The sequence below is a fragment of the Nannospalax galili genome, unplaced genomic scaffold, assembly GCF_000622305.1.
Source record: "Nannospalax galili isolate Female #2095 unplaced genomic scaffold, S.galili_v1.0 scaffold100, whole genome shotgun sequence".
Lineage (NCBI taxonomy): Eukaryota > Metazoa > Chordata > Mammalia > Rodentia > Spalacidae > Nannospalax > Nannospalax galili.
In genome coordinates this window covers 13256734-13280913 of record NW_008352891.1, presented here as the reverse complement: position 1 = coordinate 13280913, position 24180 = coordinate 13256734, and the positions used below count along the sequence as shown (strand labels likewise).

The window sequence follows — 24180 nt, the reverse complement described above, 5'->3', positions numbered from 1 at the left end:
CACCCACATGGTGACTAACAATCCCCCATAACTCCAGTTCCAAAGGATCTGACCTCAGTGGGCATTGCAGGACTCAGGTGCACTTAGATGCAGGAAGAACACTCATACACAAAAAATAAACATTAAAAATAGAACCACAGCTACATGGAAGTAAATTCCAGAAATCATGTAATTATATCTAGAAATGTTGCAACGGACATGTCTGAAACATACAAAATTTGTTTTTAAACACAAATGTGACAAATGCTATGAACAGTTCTCCAAGTCACACAATGATTTTTCAGCATCATGCAGATATTTGTAATAGTTGATGCTTTAAATTTAAGCATAAATATAACGATTTCCCTACCTTTTTTCGGGTTCTATTCTAATCTCTGTGCTTCACATAAAACAAACAAGGACGGTGGTAGAAAGTTGAGGATAAGCGTCCCTTTGAGCAAAGCGTCAATGAAAAAGAAGACGGACACCGGGCAGGTGCACTGGAAATTCGAAGGACCTCTCTCCTTTTCTTAATTTGGCCTCCTTAGCCACAGCTCCCTGCCTGGTCTGTCCATGACAATTACTTCTTACCCAGCTCTGGAAACATTCTTCAGGGCACATGGCTCCCAGACCATCTGTGTCCCTCTCCCTGCCCCCAAGCACATGTCCCTGAATGGACATCAGTGGAGTCACTGGGCCATGCCAGCTCATCATTACTCCACACCACATGGCACAGAGGCCTCCTGAACACATCTGTCTCCACCTGTCCTAGCCATTTATTTTGTAAAGTGTCTTACCTACCATGCTGTTATAGGCCACTGTGCATTCTGGTAGGGACAATCCAGCCCCTTGTTTTATGACCTGAGCCTCCATCTCAGCATTTACTTTGAGGATTTCTCTTGAATGTGACTATTGCACAAAATGTGGTAGGAAACAATGCCTGCTCACATGTGGACAATGTTGTCATGATTCAACTGCTCAGACTAGCAGAATATGGGGCTGTGGGTAAGCTAAAAATGGCTTGGAGAAGGAAGAGCAGGAGAAATAAACAGTAAATACTAAGAAATAAGAAGAAACTTAGAAATAAGAAAATTTGAATAAACAGCTACACATAGCAGTGTACTGGCACAGAAAGCACTAGACTGTCCAAAGAGCTTTTCTTCTTCCAGGTAGAATCTTGAGCAGATATCAGTCAGCACAGGGACCCTGGCAAAGCTCTGTCTACAAACCCTGCTAGTTGTTTGCTCATGGAGTTCAGTATTAGTGGCTCACTACTTCTGTTCTATACATATGAAAGTTGGCTTGTTTGTAATTCTTTATCTCTAAGACAGCTAACTACACAACTGAGGAACTATTTGGCATCTTATTTTATTTTAATATTTTACTTATTCTTTTTATCTTATGTGTATAAGAGTGTATTGCTTGCATGTGTGTCAGTGCACCTGTATCGTGCAATGCCCATGGAGGTCAGAAGAGGATGTCAGATCCACTGGAACTGGAGTTCCAGTTATTAGCTGACATATGGGTGCTGGGAACTGAACCTGGGTCCTCTGCAAGAGTGGCCAGTGCCTGCATGTAGGTAAGTGCACCCGTGTCGTGCAATACCCACGGAGGTCAGAAGCGGCTGTTGGATCCCCTGGGACTGGAGTTACAGACAGTTGTTAGCTGCCATGTGGGTGCTGGGATTTGAACCAGGGTCTTCTGCAAGAATAACAAGTATTCTTAACTGCTGAGCCATCTCTCCTGCCCCATGCTATTTGGTATTTTAAATGTGGAATAATGAAGTGTTTTACCTGCTGCCCAAGCCAGTGCAGGGGTCAGAAGCTCAAATCCAGCACTCCCTGTGCCTTTATGTGACTGAGCTTCAGCCTCGGTGTCTTCCTTAGTGGATCTCCTCCCTTAACATTACATAAAGGATCCAGTCAGTTACTACACACCTACCTTATAGGATAGGGTCACCAGGTCGCCACAGATGTGTGTGGGATATGACCATGTGATATAGTGTGACACTACTAGGATGTATGCAGGGAGCTCACAGCAAAACAGACCACCACCTGTGAGGCCTGTGGAGCTCTGCCAGTGAGAGCCGAGAACCCCAGATCTGAGATTTTACAGGTAAAGAGATGTTCATGACACTCTCACTTTCATCTATGAAGAGATGGAAGTCTAGGCTATTAGCACTGGCTGTAGGTAGAGGCAGAGGAGGAGCACAGTAGACTTCCCAGCCTTCAAGTAAGATGTCTTATACAACCACAGCAAAGCTCCTCTTGTTACAACTACAAGTGAACTCATAGTTCCAGGCAGGTGGCTTTACTTTTTCATGCTATTTTTGGTGCTTTAAAAGCATAACAGGTGAAAGTCTGTGCAACCCTGGTCAGTTGTGAATCTCTCTCACTGGCCCACATATGTGGTCAAGAATGGAGGCCACTTGCTGCTTTGAAGAAATGGGGTAGATTTAGTTTCTCCTCTCTTCAGATCCCTCCAGCAGGGTGAGCTATTTAACTTTCTCATTTAGGAAATGGAAACACAACCATATGAAATAGGATTAGCCTGATGATCCCCAAACAGGTCCCAAACACAATTGGGCAATATAGAATATCTGTTGAATTGCTTTGGACTTGCTCTATGCCTTTGCAGAGGATGGAAGCGGAGCAGTAGGTACCCAGTACAAATGGAGTCACACCCCAATCATCACACAGTCCCAGAACAGATCTGGCTGCCTCACCCAGCAGTAGCCCACCCATTCCATTGACAAGTTACTTCCATGGGTGGCACACTAGAAGTAGAAAGGTTCCTATGTATCAGTGACCACAGTGCTTAGTGGACTGAGATAGCCTCAGTACTGGGCACTGGGAGTCACAGGCCACCATATCTTTCCTGAGGTCTTGTTTCTAGAGTAGGTTCATTGTAGTGTTTTGCACACTGTAAAACAGAGACTCAGTGCCTACTACCAACTACAAAGTAACTCATATGCATGGGCCATGACTCTTCACATGCATATTGGTACCCACTAGCATGAGGGGTTGCACATGGTAGAGCCTTCATGTTCATTTAATATATGTACAGAGAAGAAAAGGTTAATTTTTTGAGACATACATAGCCCAGGCTGGCTTTGACTTTACTAAGTGGCTGAAGATGATCTTGAACTTCTGCTTCTCCTGCCTCTGTCTCCTGAGTGCTGGGATCACAGGCATGCACCACCATACTAGATTTATGCAGTGCTGGGATCTAACTGAGGACTTTGTGCACTTTACCAACTGAGCTGCATCCCCAGCCCAAGATTAATATTTTTGAATTGAGAGTTCAGAATATACACAAAAACACATTTTGGTCTTTTTTGGTATTTTTTTCCTTAAAGTCAGATTCTAAAGCTCCCTGTGGAATGGTGGACCACACAACACAAGATAGGGAGCAATGTTGAGACTGAGATGCAGCACATAGCAAGACAGAATGGGGAGTGTACTGAGAGACTTCTTTCCTCACAGCCCTATAGTGCATACAGCCTGCAGCCCAGCAGTTCTGCTGGGCATTCATCTTCAGGGAATCATCAGTAGTGGAGTTTTAGCAAAGAATGTTGTCAAAACTGTTCATAAAGCAGAAATTATAAAGTCAACAGAATGGAATGCAATGCACCATGAAGAAGTGATGCTGTGGAGATGCTTGTATACCAGATGGTGCAGGTTACACAAAAAAGAATAAAGGACAAGATGTGCAGAATGACTCAGCTTGATTTAAAATTACACATGGGGTCTTTCAGTGTGTTTTTTACTATTATAAATGTCATTCTAATATCCTAATTTTTCTACAGTGGAGCATATACTAATTATGTAAGAAAACCAAATTTTGAAAAAATCCATCTCTCTAGCAATTTGGAATCAATGTAAACAATAATCAAAGAACAAACTGCAGATAACAGTGACACCAAAGTAGGGGAAAGTGAAGACATGATGACTTGAACAAATATGATTTTTGAACAATTAAAAATTGATTGTGTAGTAAATAGAGAACATCGGGCCCAACAGATTGCTTCCTTTCTCACAGCCTCACTGAGAATTAAATTTGCCTTACTGATAATAATAGCACCGCTTAGTTCCACCCACTCATGATTAGAAGAGAATGCAGGCACCCAGAGCCCCGAGCGTCTACTTCAGTAGTCCCACAGGGAAGGTGAGATAGTGGGAGAACTTCACAGACCTCCCTGCCCCACTGGCCAGGCAGACGTGTAATCCACACACTTCCATCTCAAAAAAGATCTAAAGCAGGCACATGACTGCCAAAGATGAGCCTCTGAGGAGACAGGAAACTGTGGGACCAAACTGGGCTCTGAATGTGGCTGAATTAATTGAACCCGGTGTCCTCCTGGTGTTAAAGGGACAGAGAGACCTTCCTTATGGGTTGATGAGGATGGAAAGGATGTTGGCAGGAGATATCTGTACCACATCCCATGCAGAACAGGCACCTGAGGCACAACTGAAGGAATGTGAAGGGGCCATCTTAAGCCATCTTAAGTCAGAAGGTGCTGTGTGTGCCTAGGGTGGGCACAGAGAGGAGACAATCAAATCACTATATAAAATATAGATGTATTTTTTGGACAATGTTTTCTGCTCAATATGACTTATTTCTGAAGCATCTGGATTACAAACAATGCTCTCATCAGTGTAAAAATATATTTAAAAATTCGAATGAGTGAATTCAAACAGTAACTGATGGGAGAGATTGTTAACTCAACTGGCCTCATCTGAATGCAGCTGTTGCTGTACCCCAAGTTCTGCACGTCCTCAGGTAACAGTACACCCCTAATAAAACCATAAATTTCCATTGGAATGAACTTACCACACTCTGTGGTTCCTCAGTTGTCAACACACGTGGGGCAAAGTCCAGCTGAGAGCCGCACACACCTGAACCTTCCCTGCACAGGAGAGAAGAAGACATGGTTACTGGAAGTCTTGTCCTGACCCACTGAGAATTTATACCTTTCCTGTAACTTGAGCTGTTTCCATGAGTGGAGATTCTCCTGTCTCCTGTCTCTTCTACACCCCCACAGCTCATTGGAGGCACAGCCTGGTAACGGAGTCTTGGAATGCATTTGTCAGAAATGTGGTGCTTTAAAAATAAAGGTATGTCCTTTGGTTAAATGAAAGAACCAGGTCAAGGGTGGAAAACTTGGGTGAGGCCTTGACTGCCAACAAATAGACAGGCATCAGAGGGCTAGCTCAAGAGTCCCAGTGCTGCCTGCCAATCAGGAGATGATCATCAGTGCAGGCTTTGCACATGGGACTGCACCTGTGCAGTTCAACTGAAGCCCTCAGAATTAGCATGCTTATCTAAGGCAGGGCTCTCTACAAAAGGAATAGCAGACGACTTAAAAAATAAAGCAAAGAACCTGGAAGAGGAAGGAAGTTTCTGTTCCATCTTGTGTTCTAAGTTCACATGGAACACTGGGTTACATGAATAAAGGACAATTCCTCAGGAACATTAATTCGACTTTTCCCAATTACTAACGAGATTCATTCCAATTTTAGCTGCTCCGTGGGAGGAAAAAGAAACGTGAAATTCTTTTGCATTTCCAACTTTGTGCACACTCCTCACCTCAACCATCATGCCTCCCTTCTATTTTGTGTATGTACTTGTGTATGTGTGTGCACACGTTTGTGGGGGTGTTGTGCGTATATGTGGATTGTGTGATGTGTGTAGGTATGTGTATGTGCACATGTGTGAGGATGTATATGTCTATGTGCATGTGCACATATGTGTGTTTGTATATATGTGTGTCATGTGTCCTGTGTGTGCATATGAGGCCAGAAGTTTACCTCTGGTGTACTTCCACTTTATATATTGACAAAGGTTCTGTCTTGCTAAATGTAGAATTTGCCAAGTAGGCTCTGTTTGTTAGCCAGAGAAGCCCTGAGATCCCACCTGTCTCCACCTCTCCGGTACCAGGATTACAGGCAGGCACTATCATGCCTGGTCTTTTAATGTGGATTCTTGGGAATCCAACTAAGGTCCTCAAGCGTGCAAAGCAAGCACTCTAACATCTGAGCCATCTCCCCAGCATCATGCCTCCCTTGCTAAGACTTGTGGTCCTGCCCCAACTCACTTTCTCCCTGTACTACCTCTGAGGACATCAGCTTCATGAATCACTCTTAACCCTTCTTCTCCTTCTACCACTGTTCATTTCTTTTGTCCCTTGTACGCAGTACGCAACCACTAACAATTAACAGATCCTTTTGTGTTGTCTATGACTTTTAAAGTAGGGTTTGACACTGGGGTTCATGCAAACACACACATACATGCACACATGTGCACACACATATATATATACATATATATATATACAGGCACACAGACTTCCTTAATATTGGGCTCACTGTATTTTAGAATAATGCTACATGTAACTAGCATGTACTTTTCTCTCCCCCAAATGTTTCTCTTCTTCTATCTGGAGAGGACATATTGCCACATTGGTGCTGATATAGGCACTAAATGTAATGAAATACATTTTTCTTTTAAAATTTTTTTAATTTTATTTTATGTGTATGAGTGTATATTGCCTGCATGCATGTAAGTGCATCCATGTCACATAATGCCTATAGAGATCATAAAAGGGCATCTGATCCCCTGGAACTGGAGTTACAGATGGTTGATAGCTGCCATGTAGGTGCTGAGAATCGAACCCGGATCCTCTGCAAGAGCAGCCAGTGTTCTTAACTGCTGAGCCTTCTCTCCAGCCCATGAGATAAGTTTGTCTAACATGTAAAAGCTCACAATATGTTTCACATGTTGTTTAGTTTCATTTCTGTTGCTGTGACAACACCCTGACACAAAAGAAATTTTGAGGAGAAAAAGTTTATTTGGCTTACAGCTCTAGGTAGCAGTTTATCATTTCAGGGAAGTCAAGACAGGAAGTCAAGCAGCTGGTCACCCAGCATCCCCAGACGAGAGCAAAGACAACACAAATGCAGCCTCGCTTGCTTGCTCTTACCGGTCTCCTTTCTTTCAGGGTTCAGGAGCCCCTGCCTAGAGACTGCCTCCCACAATGGGCTGTCTTCTTATATTAACAATCAAGGCAATTCCCCACAGGCATGTCCACAGGACAACCTGATCTAGATAATTCTTCATTAAGATACTCTTACCAGGTAACTCTAGGTTGTGTCAAACTAACCAGCATCCATATAAACAATACAATAAAAATGGAATTAAAATAAAAAGAATCTTTATACAAAGGGTACCACAGAGCTACCATCACTACCCAAGAGAAGCCATGTGTGAGACACGTTGAATACCACTGTTCTCCTGACACTGGATCGGGGGTTGAGTCAATCCCCCCAAAACAGCTAGAACATACTTTTGGGGGGTTCAAGTCAGGTCTTTCTGCCTGGGAGTTTCTACTTCCCTAGGTAGTTTTCTGGTTTCTTAAGTCTGTTAGGATTTTGATCTTGGGGTTGTAACTCTTCTTTAAAAAAAAAAAAAAGTGTCAGTCTTCAAGAACATAGTGAGACTCACACACAGAACATTTCTTTCACAAGCAGAAGCAATGGCTCTCCCAGGCCCACATTGTAATTAGTAAAGTATGGAGACTATTTTACAACATTGAAACTCAAATGAAATATTTATACCCTTTTAAAAGACACGCTTCTAGATAGTATATTTCTGGTGTTTTCTGATAAACAGGAAAATAAGAAAAATAACTAATTAGAATATATTTATGAGAAGTTTTGGTTTTGAGATCTTACTTTGTATCCAACTAGAGGGAAATTTAGTTTGTACATGGACTGCAGTGCAATGATGGTGTGGAGACAGCAACAATAAATGTCTGTTCACTGCACTTGGGCAAAGTGGGAGAGCTGTCCACAAACAGCTATGCTAGCAGTACATCCACTCAAACAGCCCATGTTGGTTTGAGAGAGATACACCATAGTAGGAGTGGCCAGGGTTGCCCTCATTGGATGGCAGTCTGCAGGAGTGGGGGGAAGGTAGGGACAGAAGTGAACAGAAATGACATGAGACAATGCACTCCTATGTTGTGTACCAGTGAGGACACACACCACACACACACACACACATCCATCTACACATGCCCTCACACATCTATATACATACACACGCAGCCTCACACATTCTCTCTTTCTCTCTCTCTCTCTCTCTCTCACACACACACACACACACAATAACGCATGCTCTTCAAAGCACTTTGCTTTATTGTTTTGTCAGTTCATTATTTGACTTCTTTAAAAATCTTCAGGGGACAGGGTTGGAGAGATGGTTCAGAGGTTAAGAGTACCGGTTACTCTTCCGAGGATCCAGGTTCAGTTTCTAGCACCCTCATGGTGGCTAAAAATCTTCAGTAACTCCAGGTCCAGGGGACCCAATGCCCTCTTCTGGCCTCCTTGGGCTTTGCACATACGTGAATCATTTGCATACAGGCAGACAAAAGACACATACACATAAAATAAGAATGAATAAACAAATAATTTTTTAAATCCTCATGGGGCTGGCAAGGTACTTGCTGCCAAATCTGACAACTTGAGCTTGATCCACAGAACCCATATGGTGGGAGGAGACAACCAGCTCCAGAAAATTGTCCTCTGACCTCCATATGCATGCTATGTCATACACAGATACACACAGATACACACAGATAAATAAATGTAAAAGAAAACTGTCAGATAACTGTGACGAAGTTGCAACCTTTTGGTTTACCAAAGAGGAGTAGTTGGTTTTAGATGTGAGAAACATGGACTAGAATACATGACTGGGTCAGATCTGGTGGGTTATGCAGCTCTCACTGAGTGCTTTGAGGAACCCAGCACACAGTGTGAGTTTGATGTGTGTGTGTGTGTGTGTGTGTGTGTGTGTGTGTGTAGTGTGAGAGAGTGTGTGGTGTGTGCGAATGTGAAAGTGTGTATGAGTGTTGTGTGTTGATGACAATCAGTTATAGAACCCCACTGGGTAGGACTCATTCCCAATTTTTCCTAAAATATGTCTAGAAACACAAACATGTATCTAAGATGGAGAATGACAGAATCCAGAAGTTCAAAGTAAAACTATCATTTTTGACACAAGGAAATGGAGCTTCAGTTTGACACTATGACCCAGTTTTAATTCTTAGGAAATTGGGAGTTGGTTTGTTCACTGTCTATACATTTTCTGGCTGAATTACTTGATGTTTACTGTCTTTCAAAGAAGCATCACTGTACTTATCTGTGTGGCTCATTCCTTTTAAACAGAGAAGTGCTAACTTCCCCTGCAAGGTCCAACAGAACACAATTCACGTGGGTCTCCCAGAGACAGCTCTAGTGGGTCACAAAGGTTATGCTAGAGTTCATTCACCCTCCCTCATAACCTCCATCAACTTCTTCATCACTATATTTCTTTTTCTGATGAGCCATGGACTGTAGAAACATCTATAGAACCTGAAGATCAGTGACAAGTCAGTGACCAGAAACAGAGACCGACTATGCACAAGTCTGGACAAGTCTGTTTCCTCACACCAAGTTAGTGGTTCTGACACACCAACATTGCCCATGAGGAAAGTGAGACTGAGATGCTGAGGGACTGGCAGCCATGATATAACTTATAAGTGTAAAAGCTAGATTTGAATCTGACAGTGTAACTTCTGAGCATGCCCTCTTCACTGCAAAACAGCAACAAACAGAAACAAACCAGCATTGCACATCTAGAGAAATCTTGGGAAGACCTGAACAAAGTATACTTTGCTATCTGGGTCACATATAGCCAAGCATGATGCTGTGGCCACTGGAGAAAAAGTGTGTCCAAGACCTCATTCTTCACCCCCATATTGATTATTTGAGGGCCCTGCAATATTTTAGTAGGCTGATTAATTATAGTAGTAAAAGTAAATTCACCTGTTTTGTGCCACACCCACATGTAGAGCATGTAGTATCACACCTGGAGTTCTACAGCCAGAATTCTATCCCATCATATCTTTCTGCTCTGAAGGCTCATCTAAAAGGTTCACGTTATGCATAGTGAGCTACATTTAGATTTTCAAGAGATGCACATAGATGCTCAGATTGAAGATATTGGTCAGTAATGCAATCTTCTCTAGCCAGACTCAGCTCCTCCTAAAGTTGATAACGTCTCCATTCAAAATGATCTATGAACAAATTATTTGCCCCCAAATAGTTACAGTTTTACAGACTTTCTACCTTGACATAAGCCACAGAGTTGTTCCCTCATTTGATTTTCTGTAGTCTTCTGTGGCCCAAGGTTCTTGGTCCCCAAGTAGGCCACAAAGGGATTGTGCCTCCTCCAGATGTGCCCTGACAATGTAGCCTGCCAGGTCACCCTGTCTCAGACTGGCACATGGGTTCCTGCCTATACCTCTGAGCCTGGAAGTTTGCCTCTTTGCATACTTTTATTTTTTCACACTTTCCCTACTGTTTACACTATTTTCTCCACATTTCAAGTATAATAGTTTGCTAGTGGCTCATATGATTTTTTTTAATGTTGTATTTAATGATTCTGACTTCTTTCAGACTAGTGTCATAGCAATGAGTGAATTTCATACACATCTATGGATAATTTGGGCTTTGAGAAATAAATACAGAATGCAACATATCTTCTAATACATGAACACAGAGAAGCCACCAATGACAACAGGTAAGGCCCTGCCAAGTGTCTCACACTGCTGGAGCAGCTGCTCCACCACCCTGCTGCCAGCTGAGGCAACATCTCTCCTCCACTGTTGATAAGGTCTGTTGGTGCCACTGGGGAATAAAAGCAGACAAATGGAACAGACCCCAAATCTCTAGATGGGAGGGGAGGGGAGTGGGACTGACAATTTCAGCTTTTGATCTCAGAAAGGCTATGTGACTTTCTTGGTATCATCCAAGGACATGAAAATGAGACTGCTTTCAGTGTCAACCCAATTAGGAGTTTACAGAGCCAGCAAGCCCCAGCTGCAGCCTTCCTCTCCTACACTAGGCCCCAAGCAGTGGTCCACTCCAACTCTGCTCCAAGGAGGCACATCTTGGAAGCCGAGGGAAGTATGTTCTGAGAGGGCATTTGCATCTCAAGAAGACCTTCCCAAGTCAGATTCAGAATCCTGCAGGGGTCGAGGATTCAGGTTCTGAAACCCTGAGACCAGCCTTGGCAATTCACCATCACCACACTGCCTATGGGAATCATAAGGCCAGCCACCAGTCACACCTGACAACACATAATCCCAGTAATAGGGGGAAAGCCAGAATTTCTCATCAAGTCTGCAATCTTGGACATCTTATAGATGAACCACATCTCCTCCTGAGTGCCTGAGGTCACACTGAATGGCAGATGAAACAAATGTCCATGCCTGGAGATCACAAGGTCAGAGAGGAGCTGGGAAGATCCAGAGCCTTGGTGGACTTCAAGTGGAGCGTGACCTTCATCAGCTTTTATTGATAAACTATATCCTTATCTATTGGTGTATACAAGGTCTCTCCTGCCTCAAAACAAGAGTGCTGCTGTGTTTAAGGAAACACAGCATAAAGGTGAGAATCAGTCATGTTTATTCAGATTGTGTATTTTGTGGATATAACTTTAAGGAAATACACCATGATGTGTGGTAAAAGACTAAAGAAGAAAAGAATCATGCAAGCTCAAGTTCTCAAACTATGCATGCCAAGTCAAGGGCCTGCCAGCTAAAATATTCTACAGCTGACCATACACTCCGCCCACAGAAATAGCTCCTTCTCCTTAAGAGGAAAGAAAGCTGCATCAGTGATCAGACTTATTGTAGAAGAGTAACCTGGGGAGCCCTGAAATCACCCAATGCCCACTTTCAGGGATTGGAGTTGACCTGGCAGGGTAGAGCCCAGGTGCAAGTATACTTTATAAAAGTTCCCCAAGGGAGCTGAGGAAATGGCTCAGCTGGTAAAGTGTTTGCCACACAAGCATGAGGACCTGAGTTTGGATCCACAACACTCACTTAAAAGTGGGTAGGCAGTACATGCCTGTAAAGGCAGCACTGGGCAGGCATAGACAGAGGATCTCTGGACTTGCTGGTCAGCCAGTGTAGCCTAATCAGTGAATTCCAGGTTCAGTGAGAAACCCTGCCTCAAGAAATCAGGCGGCAAGAGATTGGGGACACCCAACACCTATCTCTGGTCTCCATGTGCACAAGCACACACAATACAGGCATACATATAGCAAACATGACAGCACCTGTGTACATACACATGATCCCACTGTGCAGCCTGGGCTAAGAGCCACGGGCTGAGAAGTGCTGGAATATACTAAGTTTGAGCCCCTGTTCTGCAGCTTACTCTGTGAACGCTCTGGAACATGCAGTTCTCCATTACAGGAAAGGAAAGACAAGACAGCCCTACTTCAGACCTCACACCTGCCTCCCTGTGTCACCACTTCACATCTTCAGGACAACTCTCAACAACATTACAACTGTCTCCCTCTGGTGTCCTGAATATTTTCACTACAAAAGAGCTATTGAAAATCAGAAAAAAAGAACTATATTCTTTTAATTTTGTTGTTGTTTTTGAGAAAGGGTCTTACATTATAGTCCAGGCTGACTTGGAATTCCCTGTGGAGCCCAGGTTGGCCTTGAACTCATGATAATCCTTCTGTCTTAGACTCCAAGTGCTGGCATTCTAGGCGTGAGCCACCATACCTGGATTTCCTTGGGACTTATCTACAAAGCTGTGGTACAGCTTTCCTGTCTCCTGACTATGACACCAGTGATTTTCAATTTGAGCTTAAATCCCTTTATTATATAAAACAGTATGCCCTGGGATCACAGCAGTGAGATGCTAAGCTCATGATTTCACATGGTAGGGCTGACACTGTAACTCCCCATGCCCACCAGCACCATCTTGTCCCTGCAAAGAGCTGGAGCAGGTGACACTGGTCCCTGAAAGGCAAGAGCTCAGCCCAGAGGAAGGTGGCAGGCTTTGTCCTAAAAGAGTTCATCATAGACACCAGAAAGCAAAAGAATAAAGGGAGCCCTTCCCTCTGACAGGACAGGTCTGCGTGGCTGAGTGAATCTGCGTGCTATGATGGGTGAGTTGTGGCAGCAGGTTCCTAGCAGAGCCAGGTGGATGGCTGCGGCCCAGCTCTGCTCCCCACCCTGCCTACCTCATGAGCCTAGGTATCAGCTCCTGTGTAGAGAAGCCTGCACCCCAGGTGTGCACATCATCTGAAGTTGGTCTTATTCCCACTGTAAGTAGTCTTCTAGATTTTTCTGGAACATCTCCTGAAATGTGTGAAACTGTGATTCCAAGAATGCAGAGCTGATGCCCAGCCAAGCTCAGGCCCTGCATGTGGATGACCTGTGTGGGGAAGCTGGAGCCCCCATTCTTGCTGAGCCGAGCTGGATTCGCTGCCTTGCTCTCTGCTTCCCCCTGTCGGTGTAGAGTGGGAAGGAAGGAGCTGAGTTGAAAGCTAGGAGACAGTGGGTCCAGGCAAGTGAAGACTCTGCTGACCTCAGGCAGGGAATTCCACAGAGTGACCAGGAGGAGGAATGGGTGCAGGGAGAGGTCTGTAGCCAGAGGCACTGCCTTATAAAGTGCTGAGAGCAAATCCTAGAAGAGCAGACTTATATTTTAAATAAAAAATACAAAGTGTCCCTGCCTTCTAATATCATAAAATCTGCTTTCAGTCTGGTGTGGAGGTTCACACCTGTAATCCAAACACTTGGGAGGTTGATGAGGATGTAAGGGAGAGAGGAAGGAGCCAGGGCACATTATTGTCATTGAATCCTGTTCTCTACAAGAGCATAAAGTGAAGACTCTGCTGACCTCAGGCAGGGAATTCCACAGAGTGACCAGGAGGAGGAATGGGTGCAGGGAGAGGTCTGTAGCCAGAGGCACTGCCTTATAAAGTGCTGAGAGCAAATCCTAGAAGAGCAGACTTATATTTTAAATAAAAAATACAAAGTGTCCCTGCCTTCTAATATCATAAAATCGGCTTTCAGTCTGGTGTGGAGGTTCACACCTGTAATCCAAACACTTGGGAGGTTGATGAGGATGTAAGGGAGAGAGGAAGGAGCCAGGGCACATTATTGTCATTGAATCCTGTTCTCTACAAGAGCATATCGGCCGCCCCTCCCCGCCCCCCGCCCCCCGCCCGGGCAAACTCTGTTTCATTTGCACATCTGTCAAGGAAAAGCCTGAAGTCACCTAAAGCATTCATAGGTGAGAAGTCACCCAGAGACAGGAGGTGCAGAGGATCCGAGCTCTGCTCTATGGAACTGCCCCTGGATCATGGGTGAGATTAGATGCCAAGGACGTTGCTCTCAGCTTGCCAGGGCAGCTGCATCATCTCATAACCCAAAGGACTAAGTAGAATAAAGATAAGGAGTGAAAACAGGGTGCCTCTGCATTCTTGGGACCACTCACCAAGGGATCTCAGGAAAGAGGAGAGGTAAAGACTCCAGACTCCCCCTGGAGCCCAGTTGTCAGAGAAATGAGCATTCACTTTGACGTATCCTTGGGGCTCTATGAGAGGACTCACAAGGCCATTCAGAGACAGGGACATGAGAGGGCCAAGAGGGTTGGATGTGAGCGTTGCTACCCTACAAGTGGCTCTGGCTCCTTAGACAAGGATTGGAGGTGAGGGCCTGTTGGAGCAAAGCATACCCACAGTGAAGAGAGAACTTGTGGGAGGGTTCTTTCTTTGAATGTGTCAGAGTCAGCCTGAGTCCCGAGTCTGACCTGGTCTTCCTGGAAGCCAGTGGGGGGCCCTTACCTCTGCCTGGGGGACTGGCAGGAAGGCCAGCCCACGAGTACATGATTGGCCACAGTGCCTCCTGCTCTTTCCTGGGGTCAGATATCTATTTTTTCTTTTAATGAACAAACTTAAAGGAAAGGCATATGCCAAGGTTTTTAGAAGGAACTCAAAGTTATTAAGCTTTGGGCCCAAGAATCCCAGCATGCTAAGGTCACTTCTGCACAGAGCTGTCAGCCTCAGGGGCTGAAGACTGCTGATCACCAGTGCTGGAAATCACATGGTCAGCTTGAAAGAGTAGTGAGAGGAGCTGGAGAGATGGCTCATCAATTAAGAGCACTGGCTGCTCTTGTAGAGGATCTGGATTTGATTCTCAGCACCCACATGGTAGCTAACAGTCATTTATAACCCCATTTCCGGGGGATCTGATACCCTCTTCTGGCCTCCATGGGCATTGCATGTATGTGGTGTACTTATATACATGCAGGCAAAACACTCATACACATAAAATAGAAATAAATACATTTTTTAAATTTAAAAACGAAAGAGCAGCAAGGTAAACATGGACAGAAAAGGGGAAAAGAGAGAAAACCAAGCTAACTCCTGTCAGTGATCCCCATTTTCAGTGTAAAATACAAAATCACCGTCAAACCTCAGGCCAGGAAGGGTGAGGAGACAGAGAACTTGTCCAGACAGAAAAGGAAGCAGCAGGGTTGGGCACAGATGCTGAGAAGGACTGGCTGTTGTTTTGGTCATATGAATCTGTTTTAGAAACACTTTATTATCCAGGGGTGTCCTGTGATAACGTGAGCCTCTGACATGTTCTCAGACTCGGGCATCAAACTCAGGAACAGCCCAGTTGTCCTTCTTGAACATTTTACATGGGTTTCAATTTAGAGAGAATGGGTGAAGATAGTTGGTTAGAACCAAGATTCCATAAATTTTGACTTGAGCTCAATAAACCCTCATCCAGAAGTCTAATTAATACTCTTCCTTTGTTCTGTTCAGCCGAGGGTGAACATCCCTGCAAGCTTCAGCTCAAGACACTGAATGAGCAACGGAAGCAGGAAGGGAAGGAGCCAGCCTTCCAGCAAGATTATCTCTGTGTTAGTGATGAGAACAAAACTGATTTAAATACACTTATGTCAGTAAAGGGGAAGGTGTCTAAGACCTAGGGAATCAGAGACAGAAATGTGACGCCACTACCCATCCTTACTTCATCATTTGCCGTGTAGAAGAAATCAGTTGTTGGTGCTTGGTGGAAACCTTAGCATGAGCACAGCACTCTGCTGGATATTATGGGGCATATCATGTACATTATGCTGTTATAGTCCAGTCTTAAGGAAGTTAATCTTCCAGCTAGAGCAGCAATGTATGTAGGAACTTGGGCTTGGTGAACTGCAGTAGAAATACACCCTCCCCTGCGTACAGCCTCCTGGTTATTCAAGCATTCGAGCACAAACTGCTTCTGTGGGATAGAACCTGCATAGGAGAACTCAGCTTAGAACCTGAGTTGGGCAAGAAGGTGGGCCATGCAGCCTCTCTATGAACTCAGGAAAGTGGAGGCATGGATAGGGCTGGGCAGAAGCAGGCCTCTGAGGCCTGAGCACAGTGTCATGGGAGAGAAGAGCAGCAGGCTTTAAGCAGAAGGCCTGGACTCATACCTTAGGAATGATGGTGGTACTCCCTGAACCCCTCCTTGGGAGCTGCATATTGTAGCTTGATGAGTTACATACTGCAAGATCACCAAGCCAGATAATGTCTTCTACCGCCAATTCATCTTATTTAGAATCAGTGCATCATGGCGGAGGGAGACCAACCCTCTTCTTATCTCTGAGGATAAGAAGAGAAGGCAGGGAGAAGAGATACAGTCCTCACAGCCATTTTATCTCCAAAGGATGGCAACACAAATACCTGGAGCCAAAGAATTATGGACTAGAACATGTGGAAAACCCAGTCGGAGACAGGAAATGCAGAAATGTTCACTCCAGTTTTGGAAGGGCCTACAGATGAGCCACCATTAACCAGTGGGCACCCTGGGCAGCCAGCGCTTGAAGGCCACATTGTCCAGCCTTCAAGAATACTATGTGTAGCTCACATCCTGGAAGGACCCAACCCTCAGAACAAACAGGAAAAACCTGTGACCTGTTCATAGCTCACTCACAAAGGGTGTTGTGCTCATCTTAAAGAAGGAATGCAATTCATGTTAACAGCTATTTCCATTTTGAGTTTTCCCCTTTTATTTAAGAAGTTAAGAAAATGAAACAAAGCTGGGCATGGTGGTATACGCCTTTAATCTCAACACTCAGGAGGCAGAGGCAGGGGATCTCTGTGAGATCGAGGCCAGCCTGGTCTACATCACAAATTCCAGGCCAGTTGGGGCTACATGAGGATTCTCTCTCTAAAGGACCAAAAAACGAAAAAAGAAAATAAAGAAAGAAAAGCAAAGAAAATGAAATGCTTTGCAATAAGTTTGGGATTTCTATAGCATATGGGTGGCACATAACATTTCTTTTTCCAACAAAGCAGAAATTTCCTTTTTTCTAGAAGCTCTGTCTGACTAATACTATGAGTACCAACAGGAAAGGGAGCTGGGGACTGGCAGCAAGGAGGCTTTCATGATGGAGTGACAAGGCTGGGACACAGGAGGAGACACACAGCCATTGTAGATGCTGCCTACAGCACTGGTGCTGTGGGTGTCCTAGGGCCCCTCCTGGGGGAGGACTGCCTGTGGCTGCTTTGGCCTGAAGAAACTCACCACTTGTCATTAGAGAAAATTTTCCTCTTCATGGGCAGATTGAGAAATACCAGAACAGCCTCATACCTGACCCAGTGTGTAGGACTATAAACAACCCAGAGGCATCTCAGGCAGAGGAAACATACCCCTCAATTTAGTCAGAGGCAGTGCCAGAAGTGGGGAACCTGGGTATGCCTGTCAAGTGTGCTCCCCAAGAATCTGGATTTTCATGGGCAGTTGCAGTCACTGCAGTGTCCAATCTTTAAGAGAGGGTCAAAAACAATGTCACTGTCATGTCACTCCATGTCTGCTAAATTTGTAGAGACCTTACCCTCTAACACAGTGATTCGGGACCCCTTGCTTCTCTGCTTCTCAGAGGAAACAGTAGCAGCCAGTATATGTCCTGGACTCAATCTACTGAGTCTTGCTGCACTTCGGAGCATCATGAAATCATGTGTGAGTGCCCTTCATGATGGTGTGACAGCACAGATCAAGAAGGGGAGGGTTTCCTGGGACAAATGTCCAGGAGGAAGAGCACTAGAGTAACTGGCATAAAGTAGGACTTTTCCAGGCACCCTGTGGGGTACTGGACTGAACTCAGACCTCCCTATGCAAGCTGGGACCCTTCCAGGTACCCTATGGGGTGCTGGGCTGAACTCAAAATCCCTGTCAGCCTCCCATCAATAATGTTCTCACACAATCAGTACCTTCTGCAGACAGTCAAGGCATCTGAGCTAATTTCCCCCAGATAAGTTTCCAGATTTGTAACCTTCAGCTTAAGCAGCCCCTACCACCATGCTGACAGCTGTGCCTCACTCTGATGCTCCAGAGTCTCAGCTCCAGAAGGGTCCAGGGATTGCTCAAGGGAGAACAAATGTGTCCTCTAAGCATCGCCCTCCTCCTCCTGCTACCGGTATGAGTGGTTTCCCAGGAAGGGAGGAAGGCCAGAAAGAGAGTGTGGCTGCCTTTAAGAGCCTTCTAAGGAAAAGAAAAAGAGACCTGAGTTTTGGTAAAGCAGAGTGTCTCTGTGCTTCCTCCCTTGTCCCCCAGAGTGGTACTCAGCATTTGTATGCCCTTCTTTCTTTCTCTCATCCACCTCCATCTCAGTGTCCACACCACCATTACATTGAGGCTCTGGGCAGAATGTGAGCTGAGGCAGCTTGGGTTATTCCCACAGGGAAGAATGGAGAAGCAAATGCCCACTGGCTGTCCTTAACATGCTTAGCCTTCCTCACCCCTCAAGCATCCGTCCTAACCACCATGCCTGTGGACTGGCTACCAGTGAGGTAGCAATTTGGGTGGAAACAAAAACGCAGAAACAATTGATTTCCCAAACGATGACTGCCTGCCGCCCCCCTTTACAGGAACCTCTTCTGAATCAATGCAATGGGAGGAAGCTGGAGCGACTTTGGATATCACAGCCAAATGTCTTCTTCCTTTAGAAGTGGTGACAGAGAAGTACAAGGACAACGAAAACAGAGTCCATAAACAACTGCACATGGACTCACTCCTCAGCCTAAGCAGCTTTCTCCTCTGGCACAGATCTGCCAGGACAGTCTTTGAGTATAAGGATTCGGTTTAGAGATCGCCTTTGTCAACCGCCATGGAGGGAAAGGCCATGAAGGTACAGAACTTTATACACTTCCATACAAAGTAAATACATAATGTGATAAGTCACACTTTGTGTTTAAAAAATAAATACGGGGGCTGAGAGACGGCTTAGCAGTTGGAACACTGGTCACTCTTGCAGAGAACCCAGGTTCAGATCCTAACACTCACATACCTCCACTTCCAGGAGACCTGATGACCTCTTCTGACCTCCATGGGTATTGCACAGCACAGGTGCACTTACATACATGAAGGCAGTACACTCATACACATAAAATAATAATAATAATAAAATATTAAAAATAAACACCTTAGATTCTGTCGTCTTACTAATTCTAGGAGGGCACAAGGAGGGAGTTCTGTTCAGGGAGGGTTCCCACATTAGCAGCAGTGTTGTGAAGCCTGAACATGGAGCTTCACAGAACACAGTGCTTTCTCAGCATCTGCACCAAACACAGCAAGTGTTGTACAGATGTCTACAGTGCCAAGGACGGCCAACTCACCCTGTCATCAATAATCCTATGCTAATTCCAAAGGGCCTTGACCTGTTCAGAAATCCATAGGCAGTGGGTTCTTCTCCATAGAGAAGGCATCAAGAGTCTTACTAAGGTAGAACAGCCACTGGCTGTGGGAAGTTCTGGCATTGCCTGGCACATATGTGACCATAGTCTCTCCACTGCTGCCTCTGCTCGGTGATTCACAATGGGTTCCCGTGGGCGGGTCCCCGGGGGAGGCCTTGAGCAGGCCTCAGAGCTGGATCTGATGGGAATAGGAGGCCTGGCTGGTGATTGGGAGGTGAGCATGGCACCCTCTGTTCTTAGGCACTCTGTGTGCACAAAAGGTACAGGGCACCAGGTCTGTTAGGAAAAGGAGGTTTATTGTTTTATTCCAACACATGGCTGCATGTCTTGTATCTCCTCCCCACCTCCAATCCTTGATAAGCAATCAACCTAGTACTGGGCTCCTTTCGTTCAAGCAAAGTCATAATCATCAATGAAACTGGAAATCCAATATATCCAAGATGCTTGTCATCTGGTTTTCCTTAACTCTGTTTTGAACTGACCAATGTACCACTTAAAAATGACAGCAGGAGATTCCTGGACACAGAGGCCACAGGACACTTTTTTTCAAGGCGAGCTTTTCAAGCATCCAGGCCCATCACAGACTTTCCCTGTTACACTCTTTGCTTGTCAGATTCCTAAGTTATGTTTTGGCACTAGATATATTTTTTACTAGCTTGCTGATGTATCGTTCCCATTTAATTAACTTTAAAGCAAAGGGGAAAAAAAAATCAATGTTGTTTGGTGCGTCAATGACTTTGGAGTGATTCCCGAGCTGTTTAACCTGGCCTGAAGTCAGTTTACCATTAGGAAGCGAGACATTCGAACGGGCATCTAGCTTTCACATTAGGAAATACAGCAAAGCCAGATTCACACAAATCATAAATTCAAAATATTTTTATGGAAATGTTTTTCCTTTGTGAACAACTACTTACAAGTTGAGGAAAGTCAAAGCATGTGCGTTAGTAGGAAATGTTCAAACACATGTTAACAAGGCACAAGTGTAGACTGTGTGTGAGTACAAACTTTCACTTTGGGGGCTTCAGAGTCCCTTCTGCCCCCAAGTATATGACATAACCGTGTATTCTAAACACCACCAATCACTTTGTTTCATATGCAATTACTGGACCATGAAAAATACTATTCCCAACAGTCAATGCTCAGACTTCTATAATCAGTTTTAGGTAACATGAAATTGACCACGGACCAACCCTGCTGAAGTCCAACAAAGGGTAAACATTATAAGATCTTTCTTCTTCTCGTGAACGAGGAGCACATACTTCTCCACATTGTTCGAACAATGTGCCATAATGGAAGAAACATTCTTCCAAATATTAATAAAGTATTAGTAAGTAATAGTTTTAAAGAATTTCCCAATGGTATATTCTGGATTGCCTAATGTTTGGTAGTGTGGGATGGGGGACATTCTCAGAGGTCAGTGGCTCTAACCTTGCTTTTACCTATATCTTACAAAGCAGGCAATGTGGTCTTAGGTCTCTGCAGGTCCCAGTAACCATCAGGACTGCGACTGACGTAACACATGCTGTCCTCTGGTGCAGCAGAGCTGACCATGCCTTCTTCTTGATGGCTCCTAAGTTACAGCCTACCTATAGGGACATGAGCGTGCACTCCTTCCACAGAGAGGACAAATGTGCAAGCCTGCATTGCATCCACGGGCTGGTGTTTGTGAGACCTGTTGGGCCCTGATCTCTCTGTTTGCACTTTTCAGATTGACTGCAGCTCTGACTTTCCTTCTCACCATCTTTCCTCTTTTACTTCCCTTTGTCTCTGGTCACTCTGCTTGCCTCTGTCTCTCTTTCTTTCCCTTTCTCTCTCATCTTCCTTCTCTGTAAAGAAACTTAATTTGATGTAGACATGTTGAAAATTCCACCCAAGCACCCGGATATCCCATGTCGCCTGCACGGGTAGACAGATTAATTTTCCGTCATTCTATTAGTATCTTCACCTCACATTTGAGCCTTACCAAGCACCACACACTGCCCTTAGCACTTGGTGTTTGACAGGGAATAAAGCAATATTTGAAGGCAAGGTAAATCTAACTATTCTGAAAGTTTTCTCTAAATGGAAGATTAAATATAGAAAGAGCACTAGAGATTTATACTGTGTCCAAATAAGCATTGAAACTTGTGTCATGCACCAAGCTAAATCCTGTTGATATAACTGTAAGATGTGCTTTGATCTTCTATGGAGGAGGTACAGGTTTGTCTTTCCACTCCGAAGTTTATGTCCACAATAAGCTAACAGTACCCTCCTCAGTTATCTCTTTATCAGCAAGAGCATACTTTACAAGCACTACACAGCATGCCACAAGGAAGGGAAATAGACTAAAATAGACCATACACCATTCTCTCTATAAATTGGAGGCAGGGAGAAGTAGGAAGTCATTCTGCAAACAGGTTGTTGATGGTAGACCCAAAGGTTAGGGTAAAAGAGAAATTAGCTAACTGATCAGCCCATAACTGCTGTGTAAATAATCAGAATGTTTTGAACCGATTGATAAAATATGTGCAGAAAGACGCTGGTCTATTCCCCTCAGTGAGTCTGGGTATCTGCACAAGGTGAGGTTGGAGGCATGGGACCACTTTTCCTCAGAAATGATGACGAGGAGGAGGGGCTGCCAAGCTTCTATTTTTGCCAGACTTCAAGACAAACTTGACTGAGATGTCAAATTGCAGTGACTGTGCCTGCCACTAAATATGCTGATATATGCACATGGCTGGTGTCTGCTCACAACGAACAATGAGTTCTTCCCGTCCCTGGAAAGATAGACAGCTCTGCGTGCTCGAACGGCTGGGATTGAACAGAAAGTGGAAACCCGATCGAACTCTTAGAGAATTGAAACAGGTTCTTTGTCTCATCTAAAACTTTGCTGAAACCAAAGTTGTAAATTAGATTATAGACACAGTAATAATGAAGCAATTCCTTGAGCGAACCAAGTCTTTGAGGGGACGGTTGGCTGCTTTAGCCCTGCTTGTGAGGTTCCCTCAGTCATAATCAGAATTGAGTCCCTTTATTTCCATTCATTCATCAAGCCATTCAACTTACATTTCCTGGATATCTGCTATTCTCCAAGGGTAATCAGCTTTATCCTAAGCTCTAGGTTAAAAACAGTGAAACGACATCACAAATAAAGGTCTTAATGTCACTAAAGTTTGCAAAACTCCTGTCCAGTTTCAGGAACCTGGTCTAGGTCCTTGTAGCCCTTGCAGCCATCTTCATAACTGTAATTCTTTATATGCCCTATCTTCAGAAGTGAGGGTGCACTATCAGCTATAAGCCATGGCTTTAGATAACCTCAGGATTGTCTGATCAGGCACAGCACACCCAACTAAGCTAAAAACCTTCTCCCCATTGAACACCGGAACATCCTCCTCACTGGGCCCATGTCCACTTCTCCCTTCACTCCCTTCAGAATCCTAGGGTTACCCTTGCCAATTTTTGCTAAGTGCTTGTTTCTAGAAGTTTATGGAATGTCCTCAAATACTGAAAATCAAATGTGCTGTTTCCTGAGGAGGGTCACAACTCTCAGCCAAGTGCGGGCTGGGAGGAGGGACCTCAGTGCCTGAGTTTGACTGTTTGCAGCTGAAGGGATGCACTTAGCTGGGGTGGAGACCACATTAAGACAGTGCTTACCAGGCCTCTCTGGAGGGCCATGGCATCCTGTGTGAAAACCTCCTCAGAAAAGTCATGTGCCCCTAAGAGGTCACCAAGAAGCTGTAAACACCCTTCAAGCCCAACGACCACCACAGGCAAACACAGCTGGTCTGGAAGCAGACATCGCTCATGGCGGTAGGAATAGCAGAACACACTGCCAGTGAAAGTGGTGGCCTTGGATCCTAGAACGGTTCTTTCCCGGAACAGTGTTCCTGAAGTCTCAGTGGTCACTAAGGATAGCGTAGCTCATCCTGCCTCATCACGGTGGCCTGGCTTGCCTGCAGTCACCCCGAACTATGGATGGGAGTCAACTTGCCCAGATCTCCTACCTTTTAAGGAGTGTTTTATTCCAGAAGAATCATTTGAATTGGAGATATGGAGTAGAGATGAACAAAGACGCCAAACAAGAGACCAAGGTACTGCAGCCGTTCAGAGATGGACAGAACACAAGCCATATGACGAAGGAGCTGCAGCCATTCTGGATTGAATGGAACATGAGCCAAATGTACGATTTAAGTTTAGAGCAGGCTAGCCCTACATTGAGCACCCTGCTGTTGGGAAGATTGGAGAGTCCATATGTGGAGATAAAGTTGTCTGTCACAGCACTGCGTTCCATAGGGGAATGTGATCACATTTACCAGTCTAAGATGTCAGGGAACTAGAAAAATGGGCAGCAGTACAGAGACCTGCTAGTGGAAGGGGAGGGGATGGAGTTCTAGGGATGGGAACAGTCACTGGAGAAGAGCAAGGCTAGCTGAGATGTGAGGTCATCCCTGAGCCTCAGTCTCACTTCACTGTCATGTTGCACTTCCTACACTGAAAACCCTTGTGTCATTTCAGCATAACTGCTGAGCTACTGTCCTTTCCCTTTCAGCCTTTGCTTCTTTCCATCTTACCCCTGGTGCCGGAGGTCCAGGGACTAGGCTGCCTCTCACTGTCTCT

The 24180-nt window shown here is 44.8% G+C and overlaps 1 protein-coding gene across 10 annotated transcripts in view; it reads right to left on the bottom strand.

Annotated features, from left to right (window-relative positions):
- Positions 1-24180, bottom strand: part of Myt1l (myelin transcription factor 1 like) — a 457396-nt gene that overhangs the window by 410213 nt on the left and 23003 nt on the right. For all 10 annotated transcript variants that reach the window (XM_017802471.1, XM_008850171.2, XM_008850175.2 and 7 more), the window contains exon 2: positions 4813-4888. The gene's annotated coding sequence lies outside the window, so the exon portion shown is untranslated. The remainder of the gene's footprint in view (positions 1-4812; positions 4889-24180) is intronic.